Here is a 17,413-nt window from a genome sequence, read left to right on the forward strand (position 1 = left end):
CATGTTTTTTTGTATATACTGTGCATGTAATGTATTTTTTATATATGTGTAATCATTCTATGTGTACGTGTTTCTTGCTCCCTTCTCTTATAAGTTACTTTCTCTGGTTGGTAAAAATGCCTTTGAACAAACACATTGTCTTTAAAGGGATAAATATACTCTACTGAATGAATAATAGTAATTTAAATGCCTTTCCATCCATTGTCGGGTGGTTAGGCTGGCCAGTTAATCAGTCCATAGCTAATATTTGCAGGAGACACGAGGCTTTGGAGGTATATCAGGTAATGCAAAGAATCTGGAGCATTTATTTTTTGGGGGGGTAACTTTTTCCAGGGAGCTGGAGAACATTTTCTTATTGGTGGGTGGTAGGCCTTGGAAGAGTGGCTGTCCAAGTAGGATTCTCCGTGGCTCACGTGTGTGCACTGACATGCGTGCCTGACCTTCAAACACTAACGCCCCTCCACAAGCTGGCAGCCCAGCAGGCTTAGGCTATGACTGGTGTTTCGCCGCCACGCGCCGCCACGTGCCGTCGCAGCCCCGCCCCCTGCTGCTCCCGGCCACGCCCCTCACACGCGGCTTTCCCAGTTGCGGCCCGCGGCGACCTCCGCGAGTGCCGCCTGCTCTCCAATGTAGCCACGCCCCCGGTCACTGGGCCACGCCTTCACAATCCGGGCCCCCGGGGCCGCTCCGCCCCCAGGCCGCTCGCAGGCGCGGGGGCGGGGCCCTGCGCGATGACGTGGGCGGGCGTGCGCGTTGACGACCCGCGTCTCTGTTAGTCAGCGGAGCGGCCGAGGCCGGACGTCGCGGCCGGAACGCGGAGCCGCGAGCAGGGCTGAGTAGCGGCCGCGGCCACCGCGGGACGGCGCCGCTCACCGCTACGGGCTTCCCGGTCGCCATTGGCTGCGCTGCCGGGTGAGTGCGCGGGCTCCGCGGCCCGGGCGGCCGCCGCCTTCCCCCGGCCGTGACCCCCTCCGGGAACGCGCGCGGGGCGGGGGCGGCGCGGGAACAATAGCGCGGGCGGCGGGGCAGCGGGGGGCGTGGTCCACTCGGCGCGACCTGGCTTCTCCACTCTGGCCGGTTTCCACGTTGCGCGGGGAGAATGGAGCCGGTGGGCGGCAAGTTCGGAGGTGCTCTCGCGGAGATCGGGCCGACGCGACCGTACATAGGTCTCCCGCACCCACGGGGAGCGTGTTTTGACTGTGGGCGGTTTCTTTGTGCGGACGTGAGTGCCGCGACGCCGTGAAGGGCCGGGTGGCCGCGAGCGCGCCGGCCTGCGGGCCGCGCCTTCAGAGGGGCTCCTGGCGCTGACCTTTTGACTTTCCCCCACCGCTGTCTCTTTGTCTTGTGCCTGGATTCCCAGTCCAGACACGGTAGATCCAAGTCCATTTTAAAGTACCGTAAGGAACACCTTGCATTTTCATTCCCGAAAGTTCCCTATACCACCGGCAATTTAATAACATGTTGACTGCACGGTGTCCAGTAGTTGCTATTTCTACTTCTGAAATCAAGTGGTCTTTTCAGTAGAATTCTGGTCTGTCAGCCTATTGTGTTTTGAGATGAGCATCCGCCAAGTACCTTTTGGTCAGTTAGAACATCTGTTTATTTCATTCATTCATTCAGCAGCTGTTAGTACTGTATCCAGATGGAGAGGATGTGAAGGCCAAGAGAAAGACCCTTACGAATAGGGTACTTTGGAATAGAATAGATGTGCCTTTAAATAAGACTGTTATATAAGTGATATATGTTAAGTAAGGTATTTGCCTCGTTTTATTAGAACTTCTGAAGGTAATGTGATAGGTAATGTGAAGAAGAGCTAGATTTGCTTAAATATACCACCATTATTCTTAAATCTTACCACCACTCCCCTAATTTCTTGTCGTTGTTAATGGTTACCTCAGGCTGTTAGACCTGGGAGGTCAGGTTCTCTGAGTGAACATGTTTACTGCTGTGTATGATGAAAGCAAGCACTCAAAATGGTACTTCGATGCCTATCTTGCATCATTTCTCCAGCACCTAGCATGGAAGTCATACACGTTGAGTTGATTAAAAAAAAAAGTTTATAGAGGAAAATTGGAAGCTTTAAATCCCACCCCCACCCCCGAAGTTTGAGAAGTGTCAAGCATCACTCTCAGTTGGCTGCATCGTAAATTAGTAGAGGATACTACCTGTTAAGATAAAAGAGGGTTTGGGATCACTGTTTTTGTTTTTATGCTTTACTTCCAGGGCATTCACTATTTTAAGACCACCCCTGAATTTTTTGCATATAATTAATAAAGTAGAAAATTGTGTTGTGTGTGTGTGTGGTGGGGGGTCTGTTAAGTATGTGTGTAAAAGTTGAGCATCCATAACTTGAAAGTCGGAGATACTCCAAAATCTGAAACACTTACAGTCCTTTGCAGATAAGGGGCATTCACTTGGTACTTTGTCATCAAAGTTGGGTACTTTGTTCACTTCCAATATTTTAGATAAGGGCTTTTTCCAGCCAGATGTGTGAATGAACCCAGACCTAACAGTGGTGTTTCATTAGGAATCTAACATGATTTCATTTTTCTCCCCTAAAAAAAAAAAATTACTATCTAGGGTGCATGGTGTGTTTTTTGGGGCAGGGGGTACACATACTTCTGTGTGCATGTGGAAGCCAGAGGACAACTTTGTGGGGTTGATTTTCTTTTACCTTTAAGTGGGTTCTAGACATCAAACCCAGATTCCCAGACTTTTAGGGAATGTATCTTTTCCCACTATTATTTCACAAGTTTTTATGATTTCTTTGAGTAGAAAAGCACAACACCCACATGTGTTTTACAGATATTTTATTTCTAATAGTCTAGAGCTGGTTAATGTTTTAGAGTTGCTTACTGGAAAGGTCAGGTTTTAGCTTGTACTTATCTATCTCACAGAGCATATGGGTTTAAAATGCAAAATACTATGAATTTATCCAAGTTTTGGCACGTTTCCACTATTTAAAAAATATTTCTTTTCGATATGAAAAGTCATTCAGATGAACTTATTTACTGTAGAATAAGAATGGAAAAATAAGGAAATTATTCTATTACTCTGAGTGATAGACCTTGGGGCACCAAACTTTTATTGCTTTACCTAGCTAAGTGTATGAGGTTCCAGAAGGGACTCTGGAATTAAGAAATCATTTGAGTGGCTCACACACAGACAGACTCTGCATAAATTCAGTTAGGTTGTCTTCTAAATTCTGTTGTTTAAACAGCTTTCTTGAGATTTAATTCACATAAAGAGTGGCTCTCATAGAGTATTTTTTAGTGGTGTTTAGTCTACTTGCATAATTATGCATTGATCACTACTATACCATTCTGGAGCATCATTGTACCACAAAGAAAACCCCCTTAAAAAAAAAAAAAAAGCAGTCTGGTGTTTGAAAGGAAGAGAGTATGGGTTCTGTTAATAAATAAGTCCCTTTAATGAAAAGGGTACCCTTTAACTGTCGTGGCATATTAGGAAACTGTATATTTCATGCTCCTTTTAATCCTTAGAGAAATTACTTGGAAAGGAAATTTAGTATAAGAGTTAATTGAGCCATATGTGGTGATACATGCCTGTAATCCCAGGACTTGAGAGGCCAAGACAAGATGAGTTTGAGGCCAGTCTGGGCTACAAAAGCTAAAGAATAAATTGTTACCAAAATGAATACAATTAGAATCTTATTTGTTCTATGAATGATATTATGGAAATGGTCTGGAGAAGATACTAGATGGCCAGTGAAACAGTAATTTGTTGTTAATAGCTAGCCATAAACCATCCTAGTGGTAATTGAGGGGTTGCTAAATAGGAGCCAGCTTCTTGTTGCCGTGCTTTGCCTGTCAGGTGACAGATTTGAGTCATCTCCATATTTGAGATGCTTTGCTGCAGGTGTAGAAGTATAATATTAGTCTGATTAAGGTTCCTGTCCTCTAGAAGACTGATAGAGTCAGTAGTATGGACCTTTCTGATTCATGTAGGGCAAGGGAGTCACAACCCTGGAGCTTTACACATGAATCACTTGCCTGTTTGAACTGTGATGCTTGTCTCAGACCCAGTCACTACCTGAACATCCAGGAGCTGTACATTCTTACCCTGATGTGGCTCTCCTGAGCTTTAGGTTTAGAAAAGAGTCGGGATTCAGAATTTACTAAAATGTGACAGGAGTACCGAAGTGAGTCACCCTGTCATAAATTCCTGGAATAAAACAGTCCAGGAATCATACTCATGTTCCTTGTTACTTTGTCATTAGCAAGTATGAGCCTGCTGCAAGTTGTTCATTGGAGTCTTTTTTTTTTTTTTTTTTTTTTTTGGTTTTTCGAGACAGGGTTTCTCTGTGGCTTTGGAGGCTGTCCTGGAACTAGCTCTTGTAGACCAGGCTGGTCTCGAACTCACAGAGATCCACCTGCCTCTGCCTCCTGAGTGCTGGGATTAAAGGCGTGCACCACCACCGCCCAACGTTCATTGGAGTCTTTAAGTGACTAGAAAACTCCAGTCAAGAAAAGTAAGTATCAGAAAAACTTGTTAGTTTGTCTCCATTATCAGACTTGTACAGTTTTTGCTGTAAGCTAGGTTTTCTTTGAATGGCAAATTCTGTTTGTTTCACAGCATCATGCCTTTTGATAAAATACTGTCCAAGACTGGAAGATGTGAAAATGGAGGGTTCATTAACCCCAAGAAGCTATGGTCAAAAGATGGGACTTAAGGCATGACCCAGTGAATTTATGCTCCTTTACAGGATCTGTGAAAAGCTTCCCCCTACCAAAGCCTGCTGCAAATCTCTGAACAGGCCAAATTTCACTGAAATTTAGTTTTTAGAATTTGTGTGTGAGAGAACTTTGAGAAATTTGTGCCTTTCTTTTCTTTATGTTATGATGTACATATGAAACAGAGCAGATACCTGTGTCTCCTATTATGCATTCAGAGATTTTCAAATTTGGTTAAAATTTGCCAATTCGTTAAAAAGTTTAGGAACTAAAACTTAGGAAATGGCCAGAATGACTTTAGGACCATCTCTGAGTCTTAATCCATATTCCAAATGTAACTAATTTTGTGACATAGCTAGTCTGCTTTATTATTAGCATGAGATGAATAATATCACACATCTCACAGGGTCCTGAGGTTTAAATTAGGCCATGCATGAGACTGCTTTGGTTTTGGGGTGGTAGATAAAGCATCCAGGAAGTTTTAGAGTTTTCACTTTTTCTTTTAAAGCTTTGAATGAGTATAAAATGTCAATAAAATAATTTTGATGTAGGATGCATAGTCAGATTCTCCAGATATACCAGTTGTTTCTGTGTACATCTCTAGTGGATTTGTTAAAGTTTGAAAATCTCAACTAATCTGAATTGACTGGAATTATTTTGTGTTAACATTTGGACCAGTAATCCTCTCTGCCTCAAATTTGGAAACATTCCAAAAACAAATAATATCTGGTACAATGCCATGTTGCTTTTTAAAAAAGCTGTTTCCCACCACAGAGTATTCCCTATGCTTTCTTAGATTTATTTTGGCAAATATCTGTAAAGTAGGAATCTAGGAGCTGGAAATAATCCTAATCATGTAACACATTTGAAGAGAATGGAATGCTGTCTCATCTTTTTTTTATGTTTAATTTTATTGAGGGCCCTTGAAGAATTCGAATTTATGAGAGACCTGGTAACCACAGCAGTTCATTAGAGTTACTAGTTTCCTGTACAGTTTTTGGGATTACAACCAATGTTATATCAGATTTCTTGTTCCTTCTTATGGATAGCAACTATGAAGACACTGATGTTGCACAAGCCATATTTATTGAGAACCCACTGTCTGCCACTTTAGGTAGTAAGTGACTCGAGAGCCTGACAGGTACTGAAATAAAATCGATCTCCCTTCTGTGGTCTGAATATAGCTTCATAGGGGATAAGAACAAGCATGTGTGTCCTAACACACTGAAGCACTATTGTTGGCCATTTCATTAGGAATGTCTTTAGCCTTTGAGACACTTGGAAATAGCCCACCTTTAAATGATATTGCTGGCTTAATAAAGTGCAGAATGCAAAGTATCTTTCCCAATGTTTGATTATCGTTGAAAGTGTACAGAAGACTCAATCATAAAAAGCAAACCTCACTGAATTTGTTTTAGAAAGAGTATTGAAGTAAGTTTATGGGAGAGAAGATGTTGCTGTACGGGAGTCCTCTGGCTTTTATTGAGGCTTTGAAGGCAAGACTTGATCTGTGCTAGGAGCACTTTTAAAAAGTAAATCTTTAAGAAGCTTTCTGGTGCTCAGAGGACCCAGCCTGTTAGCCACCATATTGCTAAAGACAGTCCCACATACTTGCCTTTCTTGGGATGGGGCATCAAAAACATTAAGGACTTAGAATTTTCCTGAAGGCCGTTAATGAGGTAGGAACTCCCTATTCCCCCGACTGTTGAGAGGATGGGTCCCTTACTCAGAAGTTATTTGAGCCAACTGAAGGTGAGATAGAGGAGGGAAAAGCTACTGCTGCAAAGACTAGAGAAAGGCTCTCTGCAACCACAACAAAACCAAAGCAGTCTGGCTTTGTTACACTGAGAACTTACTTACATTTCATTTATATTTTGACAGAGCAGTACACCAACTTTAATTAGCATTTCAAAGATTTAAAAAGTAATACACTGTTAAGCTTTTCACCAGCCACCCAGTTCCTCCACTTGGAAACTATTTCTATGTATTCTTCCAAAGGTGATTTATATACCAGGAAATGTAGATCTGTCTTGTCCAAAGTGGATCTGTTTCAGAATTAAGGCTTCTTTAAAGTAAATTGCAAAAAAGATGATACAGTGTATCTACAACTTTGTGCAGATCCTGAAGGTGGTGATAATGTTTGTGTATCCAACCTTTTGACGGTGACAACACCTTGTCACCTATAGGGCTCACATTTGAGAATTGAGCATTGGAGTTATCCTCCTAAAAGCAAGAACAGCAGCAACTCAATATTTTAAGAAAGCTTAGTATGTGGTGTTGAGCCACATTCATAGCTAGCATCAGCCACATGCAAGCTCCTGGGTCACAGGTTGAACACAACCTGCATGTAATCAATACACACTAATAAGCATAGATACTACAATAATTGGCACAAGTAAAGACTACAAAGTTTCTTGCCAGTTTTTGTCAGATTTTTAAGAAACATTTTGCTTTTATTTCCCTGAATTTTGGTCTTTCCAGGAAGGGAACCATACTGAATTTCCACTGCCCCTTTTCCCTTTGTATCTAAGTGGTGCAGATTTGCTGTTCTTTTCGTAGTTTTTTTTTTTTAACCTTAATAGAGTTTAGTGATTATTTCATACCACTATGTAAACAACATTGTTTTAAGTAACTTTGTGGTATTCCATTGGTCTAGTCTGTTTGTCCTCCTATTATAAAATACCATCCACAAGGTGGGTGAAGCAACAAAAATGCATTCTCACACTGATCAGTCGGTTCCCTTGGTGAGGGCCTTCTTTCTTCTCCCTGCATTTTCACATGGCAAGAGAGCACTTGGGTCTCTTCCTCTTCTGAGAACATTAATTTATACTTAGGAGCTCATCTGACATTATTAATTAGTTCCCCAGTGGTCATCTCCAAACACTGTCACTTTAGAAGTTACGGCTTTAATACATGCATTCAGGGTGGGCACAAATATCAAGTGCTTAATTTAATCATGAAGGTATGCCATTTGCCCAGGTGTGTTGGCACATGATTTAATCCAGATGCCCCAGGAGCTCTGGCAGGTTGTATCTCTGTGAGTTCAAAGCCAGCCTGGTCTACATGGTGAGTTCTAGGGCTACATATTGAGACCCTATCTTTAAAAAAGGAAGGAGTGCTATTTAACTAACTTGCTCTTTTTTGATGTACAGTTAGTAGGCTGTTTTTGGCTAAGTAGATTATCTTGTGCACATATCATTTCACACGATGTAGAAATGTATAGGATAAATTTGTAGCCGTGAAACTGGTGGCTCAGAATGTTTGTGTATTTGTAGTTTTGATATTTGTCACTAAAGTTGTTCAGTTTCCATTAGACCAGCACTAGGTAAGGGTACTACTACTTCTTTCTTCATTGCCGTTAGGAGTGAGATTAAGCATCGTGGAAGGGCTATTTGTATTTTCTTTCTTGGGAACTGACCTTATCCTCGATTTGTTACTCATTTCCTTAGATTGGAGAATTTATTTTTTTCTCCAAGGAAATAGTTCCAGGCTGGTTATTGGAAATATATTTTCCAAATTTGCTGTCTGCCTTTCCAGGATATGTGCCCAACCATATTTTTTTTAACCAGATAGTCATCAAGTTGCCTCAACATTATCTAATAAATTTTTGTCTTACTTATTTAAACTGTCACTTATTATTTACTGAATTTCCACATGTGCTTAGGCCATTAATATTCCCTTGACACCTCTATGCATTTGGAAACCAAGTCATTCTGTTTTAATTGCTGTAGTTTACAATGTGCTTTTTGTTGGGGCTAATGCCCTTTCATTAATTTTCTTAGATATTTTGCTTTTCATGGCTTCTGGCCTGTTTGTGTATATGAATTTTTAAAAATATTTTATCTTTAAATTATGTGTATATGGGGGGGTTGAGTTTGTGCATGGTGAGGGAGTGTGCATATGAAGTAAAAGAGGGTGGGAGAGTCTGTAGAGCTGGCATTACAGACAGGTGTGAGCTGCCCAACATGGGCACTGGAAACTGAATGTAGGTTCTCTGCAAGAATAATACACACTCTTAACCAATGAGTAGGTGTGGTCTCTACCCCTCCTTTGCCAATCCTGTTGCTATTTCTGTTGGGGTCATTTTATTTTTTATTTTATTGGGATAACATTTACGTATACATTATATGTGTATAGCCCAATAAAAGTTTGTCTGTGTATTGTACATTTGGGGAATATACAGGTCATGATAGAGAACAATTCCAATACTGAGAGTTTTCACATTGGTTGCCATTTTCTCCACCCACCCCCAGATATGATTGAATGCAATTACATACATTCAGTTTGCCATGAAAATTTTGTTTTTGTATTTATGACAGAATTGTCAACACTATGATGCCGTAGAAAACTTTTACTGCTTGTTTAAGTCTCTTTGTGAGCCACCATTATGGGTGCTGAGAACCAAATAAGTTCTCTGAAAGAGCAACAAGTGATTGTAACCTCTGAGCCATCTTTCCAGCCCCAGTTTTTTTCTGTTTTTTGTTTAAAATTTTCTTGCTTTTTTGCCATATGTTAAATGGGGATGTTAGCAGTCTTTGATGGTGAGCACAGGTTTAGTAATGAGCTTCATTGTTGCGTATTTGACGGCACATATAGACTGCGATTTGTGTGCATAGCACCTAGAGATAATTTTAGTCCGCTATCAGAAGCATGCAGTCAGTTTAGAGATTAAGATCTACATGTGTGAGAAGGAGTGAGTATTCATGGGAAGGTGTTATGCTTAGAAAAGTGAGCCTGACAAAAATAAACATGTCAGAAAAACATGGGTGAGGTAAAGAGAATAAGTTTGATTTGAACCTGAGGTTTCTGGTCTCATCCTTGATTGAAGATAATTCTGTAAGAATTACATTGTCTGCTGACTGTCCCACCTGGCCCCAGCCCCCAAGTAGCTTCCTACTAAAGACCCCACACATTTTTGCATAAACTAGAGAAGAGAGAAGGTGGGGGAGCGAAAGGGGGGAGCACATTGAAGCACTCAGGGAAAATGGGATTCCCAGAGTATGCTATTGATATAAATAGTTGATACTTAGGCCAGCTCACCATGTTCCAAGTACTGTTCTAGTGCTTTACATATGTGCATTGTTTAAGCATCCCTTGATGACCTGAAGCATGCTAACCCATTTACAGTTGAGGAAACAGTTATAGAGATTACTGGGAAGTTGTTGATGATATTGATGAACAGTTTATTTAAACAAGAAAGTAGCTAAATTAAAGTTGATTAAATGGTGAAGTGTTCTGTTATTGTTTTGTTTTCTTAGAGTGAGAAAAAGCAAATTCAGACACAGTGGATGCAGCCATTTAAAGGAGGAAACTGGGGTGCAAAAAGTGAGTGAAAACGGGCATGTTCAGGAGAAGGCATATTTGGCCCTTGTCAGGATCTATGCTTTCCATCAGGTGAGGGAATAAAATCAGTTTGTGCTCTTCAAAGGAAGCTTAGTGTTCAAAGGTGAAGACATGCCTCTGACTCTGATGTCTGTGGTTTTTGTTTTTTTCAATGAAGTGCGTCATTCAGGCAGGCAGAAGTGCATGAGAGTGTAGTAAGTTTGAAGCACTTTGCTAGGTGGTATTGATTGTTTATTGAAGGTTTGAAATCTTGAATTTAAAACTCTATTAACCTAGTTTGTCACCCTGTTGAAACTTCCAAATACCACATTATTTAACTCATTAGAAAGAAGTACAAGTAAGGTGTTCAGATTTATTCAGGGTGAGGCTTTGCCAGATTTAACACAATTCTTACAGGAATCAAAACCAATAGGAGAGATGGTTCAGTGGTTAAGAGCACTTGTAGAGGTTATATTCCCAAGACCCACAAGGTGTGGCTCATACCTGTCTGTAAACTCCAGTTCCAGGAGATGTAATTAAGCATGAAGTATGCATGTGGTGCACCTACAGGCAGTCAAACACCAATATACATAGAAATAAATAAATCTCTGACATTAGTTTTGTTTTTCTTTTTGAGACTGGATCTTCACTATGTGGCTCTGGCTGGCCTGGAACTCAATTTGTAGAACATGCTTACTTTGAACTCAGAGAGGTCCATCCTCCTTCCTGTTCTCCTTCTTCAGTGCTGTGATTAAAGGCCATCACCACCACACTCAGCTAAATAAATCTTTAAAATAAAATAGTAGGAGATATAGACAAATGGGTAGATAGATTTCCTAGTGTGAGGTTTGGCAGGGCTGCAGTCTGTGGCATAAGTAGGTAGGAGAACTCTTTAGATCAGTGGTTCTTAACCTTCCTAATGCTGAGACCCTTTTAATTCAATTTCCCATGTTGTGGTGACCGCAAACCATAAAATTAGTTCCATTGCTTCTTTGTAACTAATTTTGCTACTGTTATGAATCATAAATATCTGTGTTTCTGATAGTCTTAGGTGACACCCCTGTGAAAGGGTTATTTGAACCCCATAGGGGTTGAGACCCACAGATTGAGATCTTCTGCTTTAGACTGATGTATACTTTTTTTTAACATAATTTTTATTGACTCTTTGGGAATTTCACATAATGCACTGGAATCCCACTCATTTCACAGTCTGTCTGTGTCCACCCTTCACCCTTGCAGCGTTCCCCCCCCCAAGAAAACAATTAATAGAGTACTAATAGAAAACATGACGTTCCTCCATCTTTCCCTCCTCTCCATCACCTCTTCATTCATTTTAGTGGCATTGAGAGCTACTGTGTATCATGCAAGTCTATCCTTTTGTCCAAACAGCTTTACTTGCACATGTCCATTGTTAAATGTACTGTTGGTCAGGTTCAAGGCCTCTGGCTTCTAGTACACCATCAATACTGGACCCTCACCAAATCTCCTCTCCGGTGTCCTGCTGTTGCCCCAAGTCAATGGAGATCCTGCAGTTATGGTTCTGAAGGACCAGTCCCTTCATGCTCTCCAACAGGTCATAGATGGAGTAGGTGTTGGGGTGGGCCAACTCAAAGGATTGGATGTGGGCCTGGTCAGTAGCTGAATAGGTCAAAGGTCATTCAAGGATTTCTCTGTAGAAACTTTTAAAATTTCATTCAGTGTGATTTCTCAGTGCCTCCTCTGAGTTAGTAAATGGGAGAGTAAGCAGCAGGGTTGCCTTGTTGTTTGTTTGTTTTAAATCTTTGAGGGCCTGCCACCTAGCTCCCAAATAAATACATGGAAACTTAATCTTTCTTATGAATGCCCAGCCTTAGCTTGGCTTGTTGTATACATACATATATTCGTATTAAGACAAGGCTTAAGGTCATTACCCTAAAGTTTGGTCGTGTAGTTAAGGAGGTATTTCAGCAGAGGTGTTAAAAAGATCAGTCAGAATTGTCCTTATGCTGTTAGTAATTGATCAGTGGAGTGACATTGTGGTTCTCTGTATCTTGTTTCCCAGTCGCCTTTACCTGCTATTTTTAGTATTCATTGATTAGCTTTGGTTGAATCAGTCAGTTCATTTGGTCTTGCAGAGTGGTGTTCTTTTTCTAACAATCTTTTTGAATCTATTAACCAGCTTTCAATTCTTTTCAAAGGCTTTCCTGAATCAGGCTCAACAATGCTATATCAAGTAATGCTATATCTGATGCATGGTGAGGCCTGTGATTCTGCATCATGTTCTTCCTTCCCCTTCTGTTGATTACAGTGTAATAGGTGTCACTTTTGTTAAAATAGTGCCTTGGTATCATGTTGCAAGACCCATATATTTAAGCAAAAGTTTTGAGATGCTTAATTGGAAGTAGTTAGAGCTCCTCGTGTATTCCTTTGTATTAGTGTCCTTTGCTGCCATTCTCATGAATAGTGACATTTCTTTCAAAAGATAAAGGCTTTAAAAAAAGCATATTAAATCTAGAGTATGAATTTTAAAGTATTCTATGATATAAGGTTAAATGAGACAAACACTTTATAAGACAAGGTAGCTGGTACTTTTGTATATAGTTCCTGCTAGCGTTGGAGGATTATTATTTTAATAGAAAAAGCATGTTTTATTCACAGTCCCAAATCTTAGGTCAGAATTTAAAATTCTTACTCTTTGATATGTTAACATGGCATTCCTACATCCCCTTTCCTGGCTTATTTTTGCCCTGTCTGTCTTCCTGAAGTTACTAGAGCCTGCTGGTTCTCTCCACATGACACATTGCTTTTGAAAAGGTTTTGCTTTTTGTTTTTGTCTTGAAACCTTGTCTCGCTATATAGTCTTGGTTAGCCTGGAACTCACACTGAAGACTAGGCTGGCCTAAACCCACAGAGATCCACCTGCTGCTGCCTCTAGAATGTTGGAATTAAAGGCGTGCATTCCCATGCGTGGCAACAACCAGGGTTTTGAAAGCTGCTGTTTTGTGATAGCAGTAAAATTCTTGGATGTCTCATGGAATGGGCATAAATTTTCTGAAATTTTAATTTTCACTTGAGAGTTTGTCATTGTGGACACTGATATTTGCTTTTCTTTGAAGTGATAGATAGACTCACTTTATTCATTATCAAGAATATATCTTATGTGCCCTATTTCAAGTCACTGTAGTTTGTAACTCTAGCGCTTAAGCAGAAGTAGGAGGATCCTGAGTTCTATACTGCCTGAGGTGCTGGAGCACACACACACACACACACACACACACACACACACACACACACACACACACACTCTTATTTAGGCATACATAATTTGTGTGCTAGTGGTTCTTATAAAAATAGTGTTCCTTGAGAAAGTGGCTCACAAACACTTTTCTGGGGTAGCTTTGTACTATAGCAGATAGTGGTGGAAAGTGCTTATATACACTTCCCATGTCACAACACAGATAATTTGGAATTCTAATATTACACAAGAATTTAACAAATTAATTGTAGTGTGGAATCTGAAAACACATAATATTTTCATAGTCTATATTAAAATATAGTCCAATGATCTGTGCTGTATTTTAAGTGAGTCTTGCCTATGCTTGAGTTGATCATTTGGAAAATAGTGTTTCAATAAGGGCTCCCTAAATGTTGCTATAGTTTGTTACATTGCATTTGTCATAGTGTGTTCCGAGGACTGGAGGGCTCTTAGGAGACTGTGTCAGAACAGGTGAATGGGGCAAATACTGAGCATTCTGACTCCATAACATTTGTTTGTCAGAACTGTGATGTAGTTTCTGCTTTTTCTTTTTCTTTACCTCATATGCTGCATTCACTGTGTTCACCCACCATTGCTAAACTAGCCCTACAGTTATTTCCTCCAGCTGACATGGTTATCTGCTGGAACTTCATCATATAATCATTATGTTCTCTGACATGTACAAGATCCAGGAGATAGTGTATGGGCTGTGCCTGGAGGTGGAGAGCTAGATGGTCATAGGACAGAGGTTAATATTTATGACTTGCTCATTAGTGGAAATGCCTCCCCTGTTGGGCCAGAGGGCTAACTTTAGGAAGCACAGTAATCATTGGTGTTGATATAGTCATGAACCATCAATTACAGAAAACCAGCTTCATAACAGAAGCCTATAATGAAGTGCATCAAAGACAGCTACTTTCAAGCCAAAGGCAGACTTGAAGAACACAAACCATCATAAGAGTGTTTCCGTGGTTCGTGCCCACCCAGGGACACCTTACCCTTGGGGTGGGGGTAGGTTGGGGGTGGGGGAGGAGGGATGGGGTGAGGGGAGGGAGAGGGAGAAGGGACTTACATGTGAAACAAGCTTGTTCCCTAATTTGAACTAATAAAAAAAAATTAAAAAAAAAAAAAACAAGTGTTTCTGGCAGGGACCACAGGAAAGAACAAGCATGCCCTTCTAATTAAAAGTAAAACCAAATCTATCTGATCCTTTTTGGTTAAAACCTGGATCTAGATGCCACGGTTACCTATGTCTTCCTCTGACTCTTTTGTTCAATGTTGTGTTCATTGTGGCCCTTTCTGGAAATGTTCTGGAAAGAGCTCCTGCCTTTGTGGCAGGCAGGTTAGTTATAGTTTCCTTAAGTTGATTTTCCTTTTTCAGGGTATGCTGGCTACCCTGAAAAAGTTTTGTGTAAACTTCACACAAGTCAGTCATTTTGGAAGAGGAAACCTCTTTGAGGAAAATGCCCCCACCAGATTGGCCTAGGGTGCATTTTCTGGTTGATGTGGAAGGGCCCAGCCTACTTTGGGTGGTGCAAGTCTGGGCAAGTGGTCCTGTATGCTGTAAGAAAGCAGGGGCCAGTGTGGTGGTGTACACTATTAGTCCCAGCAGAGGCAGGTAGATCTCTGTAAGTTCGAAGCCAGCTTGGCACACATAGTGAGTACCAGAACAGCCAGGACTGCCAGAGAGACCCTGTCACACATGCAAAAAAATAAGCCATGGGGAGAAAGCCAGTAAGCAGTGTTTTTGCATGGTCTCCACTTCAGTTCCTGCCTCCAGGTTCCTGCCCTGACTTCTTTCATGACTGTGATGTGAAAAGTGGAAGTAAACACACATTCTCTCTCTCTCTCTCTCTCTCTCTCTCTCTCTCTCTCTCTCTCTCTCTCTCTCTCTCTCTCTCTCTGAGTTGCTTTTTTTGTCATGGTGTTTTATCACAACAATAGAAACCATAAAATATATGGTTTAGAATTGTAAAATTAGAACCCCAATCTAGTTTTCTAGTATCTAATGACAGTTTCATTTAGCTATTATTATAAGAGAGTAAAACTGATTTCAGTTACTGAATTATTCCTAAAGAGCTACCCCTGCTTAAAATTGTTGCCACTGCTGTTTTTCCCAGTGGTTATTACTTTTTCATCATATACTTAGCCAAACCAGGGCAGTGTAGCATTGGTGGACAGATAGATGATTGACCCACACAGGACAGTAGAACCATTTTTTTTTTTTTTTTAAAGCATGGAAACTTTCTTTTCATCAGCCTCAAGCAGCATTTGAGGAACTAGAATATATGAGAGTCTTTCTCAAGTGATGAGTTTTTGATAAGTTTTTCCTTATTTATGACTGTTTTAATTGTAAAATACACATTAAATTTGCCATTAATATACATACAATATTGTATGCCTATCACCATCCATTACATATTTCCAAAATATTTTCTGAGCTCAAAAGTTTACCCTGTGTCTGTGAAGTAGTCATTCTCTTGGTTTCTCCTACCCTAGCTCCTGAGAGCTTCTAATCTAGTTTTTATCTCTCTGGATCTATTATGTAGATTATTTCACGTAATAGAGCCATACAATATATGTCTGGCTTAATGTAATGTCCTCAAAATTTGTCTACACGGTGGCATGTCATTTTTGAATGATACTCCATTGCATATATGTACCATAGTTGATTTATCTGTTCGTCATGTATTTGAGTTGCTTACACCATTTGGGTATTGTGAATAGTGCTACTATGAGCATTCATGTATACATTTTGTTTGTTTGTTTGTTTGGATTATCTTTTTTCTAGTTCTTTTGAGTGTAGAGTTAGTACTGCTGTGTTTTAGCTTTTTGAGGTACTCACCTGTCATAAAATAATGTTTCATCTTCTGTTCCAGCTAGTGATGTACAGGGGTTGATTTCTCCACGTCTTAGCCATTGTTTATCACCTGTCTTTTGTATTACAACCATCCTAATGAATATGAAGTTGTAACCTCGGGGCGGGGGGGGGGGTGATTATTTTTGAGATTGTAATAATTACATCATTTTCCCCTTCCCTCCAACTGTTCCCTTGTACCCCTCAAGTTTTTGGTCTTTTTTTAAGAGAGAGAGAGTGAGAGAGAGAGAGAGAGAGAGAGAGAGAGAGAGAGAGAGAGAGAGAGTGTGTGTGTGTGTGTGTGTGTGTGTGTGTGTGTGTGTGTGTGTGTGTGTGTGATTAAATATATAAATACAGGTCAGGCAGTGCTGTCAAATGCCTTTTAATCCTAGCACTTGGGAAGCAGAGGAGTGAGTTCAAACACAGCCTGGTCTACAGAGCTAGTTCCAGGACATCCAGGACTATGCAGAGAAACACTGTCTCAGAAAACAAACAAAAAACACCACCAACAACAAATACATATTTCCTGTTCAGTTTCTATACTGTTGCTTGTACGGTGTGTTAGTACGTCTGTTGGTGTTGCCCTTTGTCTTAGTTAGGGTTTCTGTAGCTGTGAAGAAACATCATGACCATGGCAACTCTTAAAGGAAAACATTTAATAGAGTGGCTTACATGGTGGGACATGGTAGCATACAGGAAGACATGATGCTGCAGAGGTAGATGAGAATTCTACATCTTGTGCAGGCAACAGGAAGTGGACTGAGATACTGGGCATGGCTTGAGCATATATGAGAACTCAAAGCCTACCCCCACAGTAACACACTTCCTCTAACAAGACCATACCTACTTCAACAAAACCATACCTAATTTTAGAGAAAAAATCTGGCACTAGGAAAATGTCCAGAGATCCGCAAGGATGACCCCAGCTAAGAATCTAAGCAATAGTGGAGAGGCTATAAATGAGACTGATGACTACCTTAAATGCCATCCTAGAGCCTTCATCCAGTACCTGGTGGAAGCAGAAGCAGACACCGACAGCTAAGCATTGAGCTGAACTCTGGAATCCAGTTGTAGAGATGGAGGAGTGATGAGCAAAGGAGTCAAGACCATGCTGGAGAAACCCACAGAAACAGTTGACCTGACCAAGTGGGAGCACAGAGACCCCAGTGGTAAAACTAGGGAACCAGCACTGGACCGATCCAAGCCTTCTGAATGTGGGTGTCAGTTAGGAGGCCTGGGAAGTCTATGGACCTCTTACAGTGGAACCAGTATTTATCCCTAGTGCACAAATGGACTTTGGGAGTC

At 40.8% G+C, this 17,413-nt stretch overlaps 1 protein-coding gene across 5 annotated transcripts in view; it reads left to right on the plus strand.

The window, feature by feature from the left end:
- The first annotated feature begins 761 nt into the window (after window positions 1-761).
- Mapk8 (mitogen-activated protein kinase 8) overlaps window positions 762-17,413 on the plus strand; it is a 60,298-nt gene continuing 43,646 nt past the window's right edge. For 2 of the 5 annotated variants that reach the window (XM_027389467.2, XM_027389471.2), the window contains exon 1: window positions 763-912. The gene's annotated coding sequence lies outside the window, so the exon portion shown is untranslated. Of the gene's footprint in view, window positions 913-9,952; window positions 10,089-17,172; window positions 17,323-17,413 lie in introns of those variants that run through there. The other 3 variants (XM_027389470.2, XM_035452245.1, XM_027389468.2) reach the window with 3 other exon arrangements.

Source organism: Cricetulus griseus (assembly GCF_003668045.3).
Source record: "Cricetulus griseus strain 17A/GY chromosome 1 unlocalized genomic scaffold, alternate assembly CriGri-PICRH-1.0 chr1_1, whole genome shotgun sequence".
In the NCBI taxonomy this organism is placed as follows: domain Eukaryota; kingdom Metazoa; phylum Chordata; class Mammalia; order Rodentia; family Cricetidae; genus Cricetulus; species Cricetulus griseus.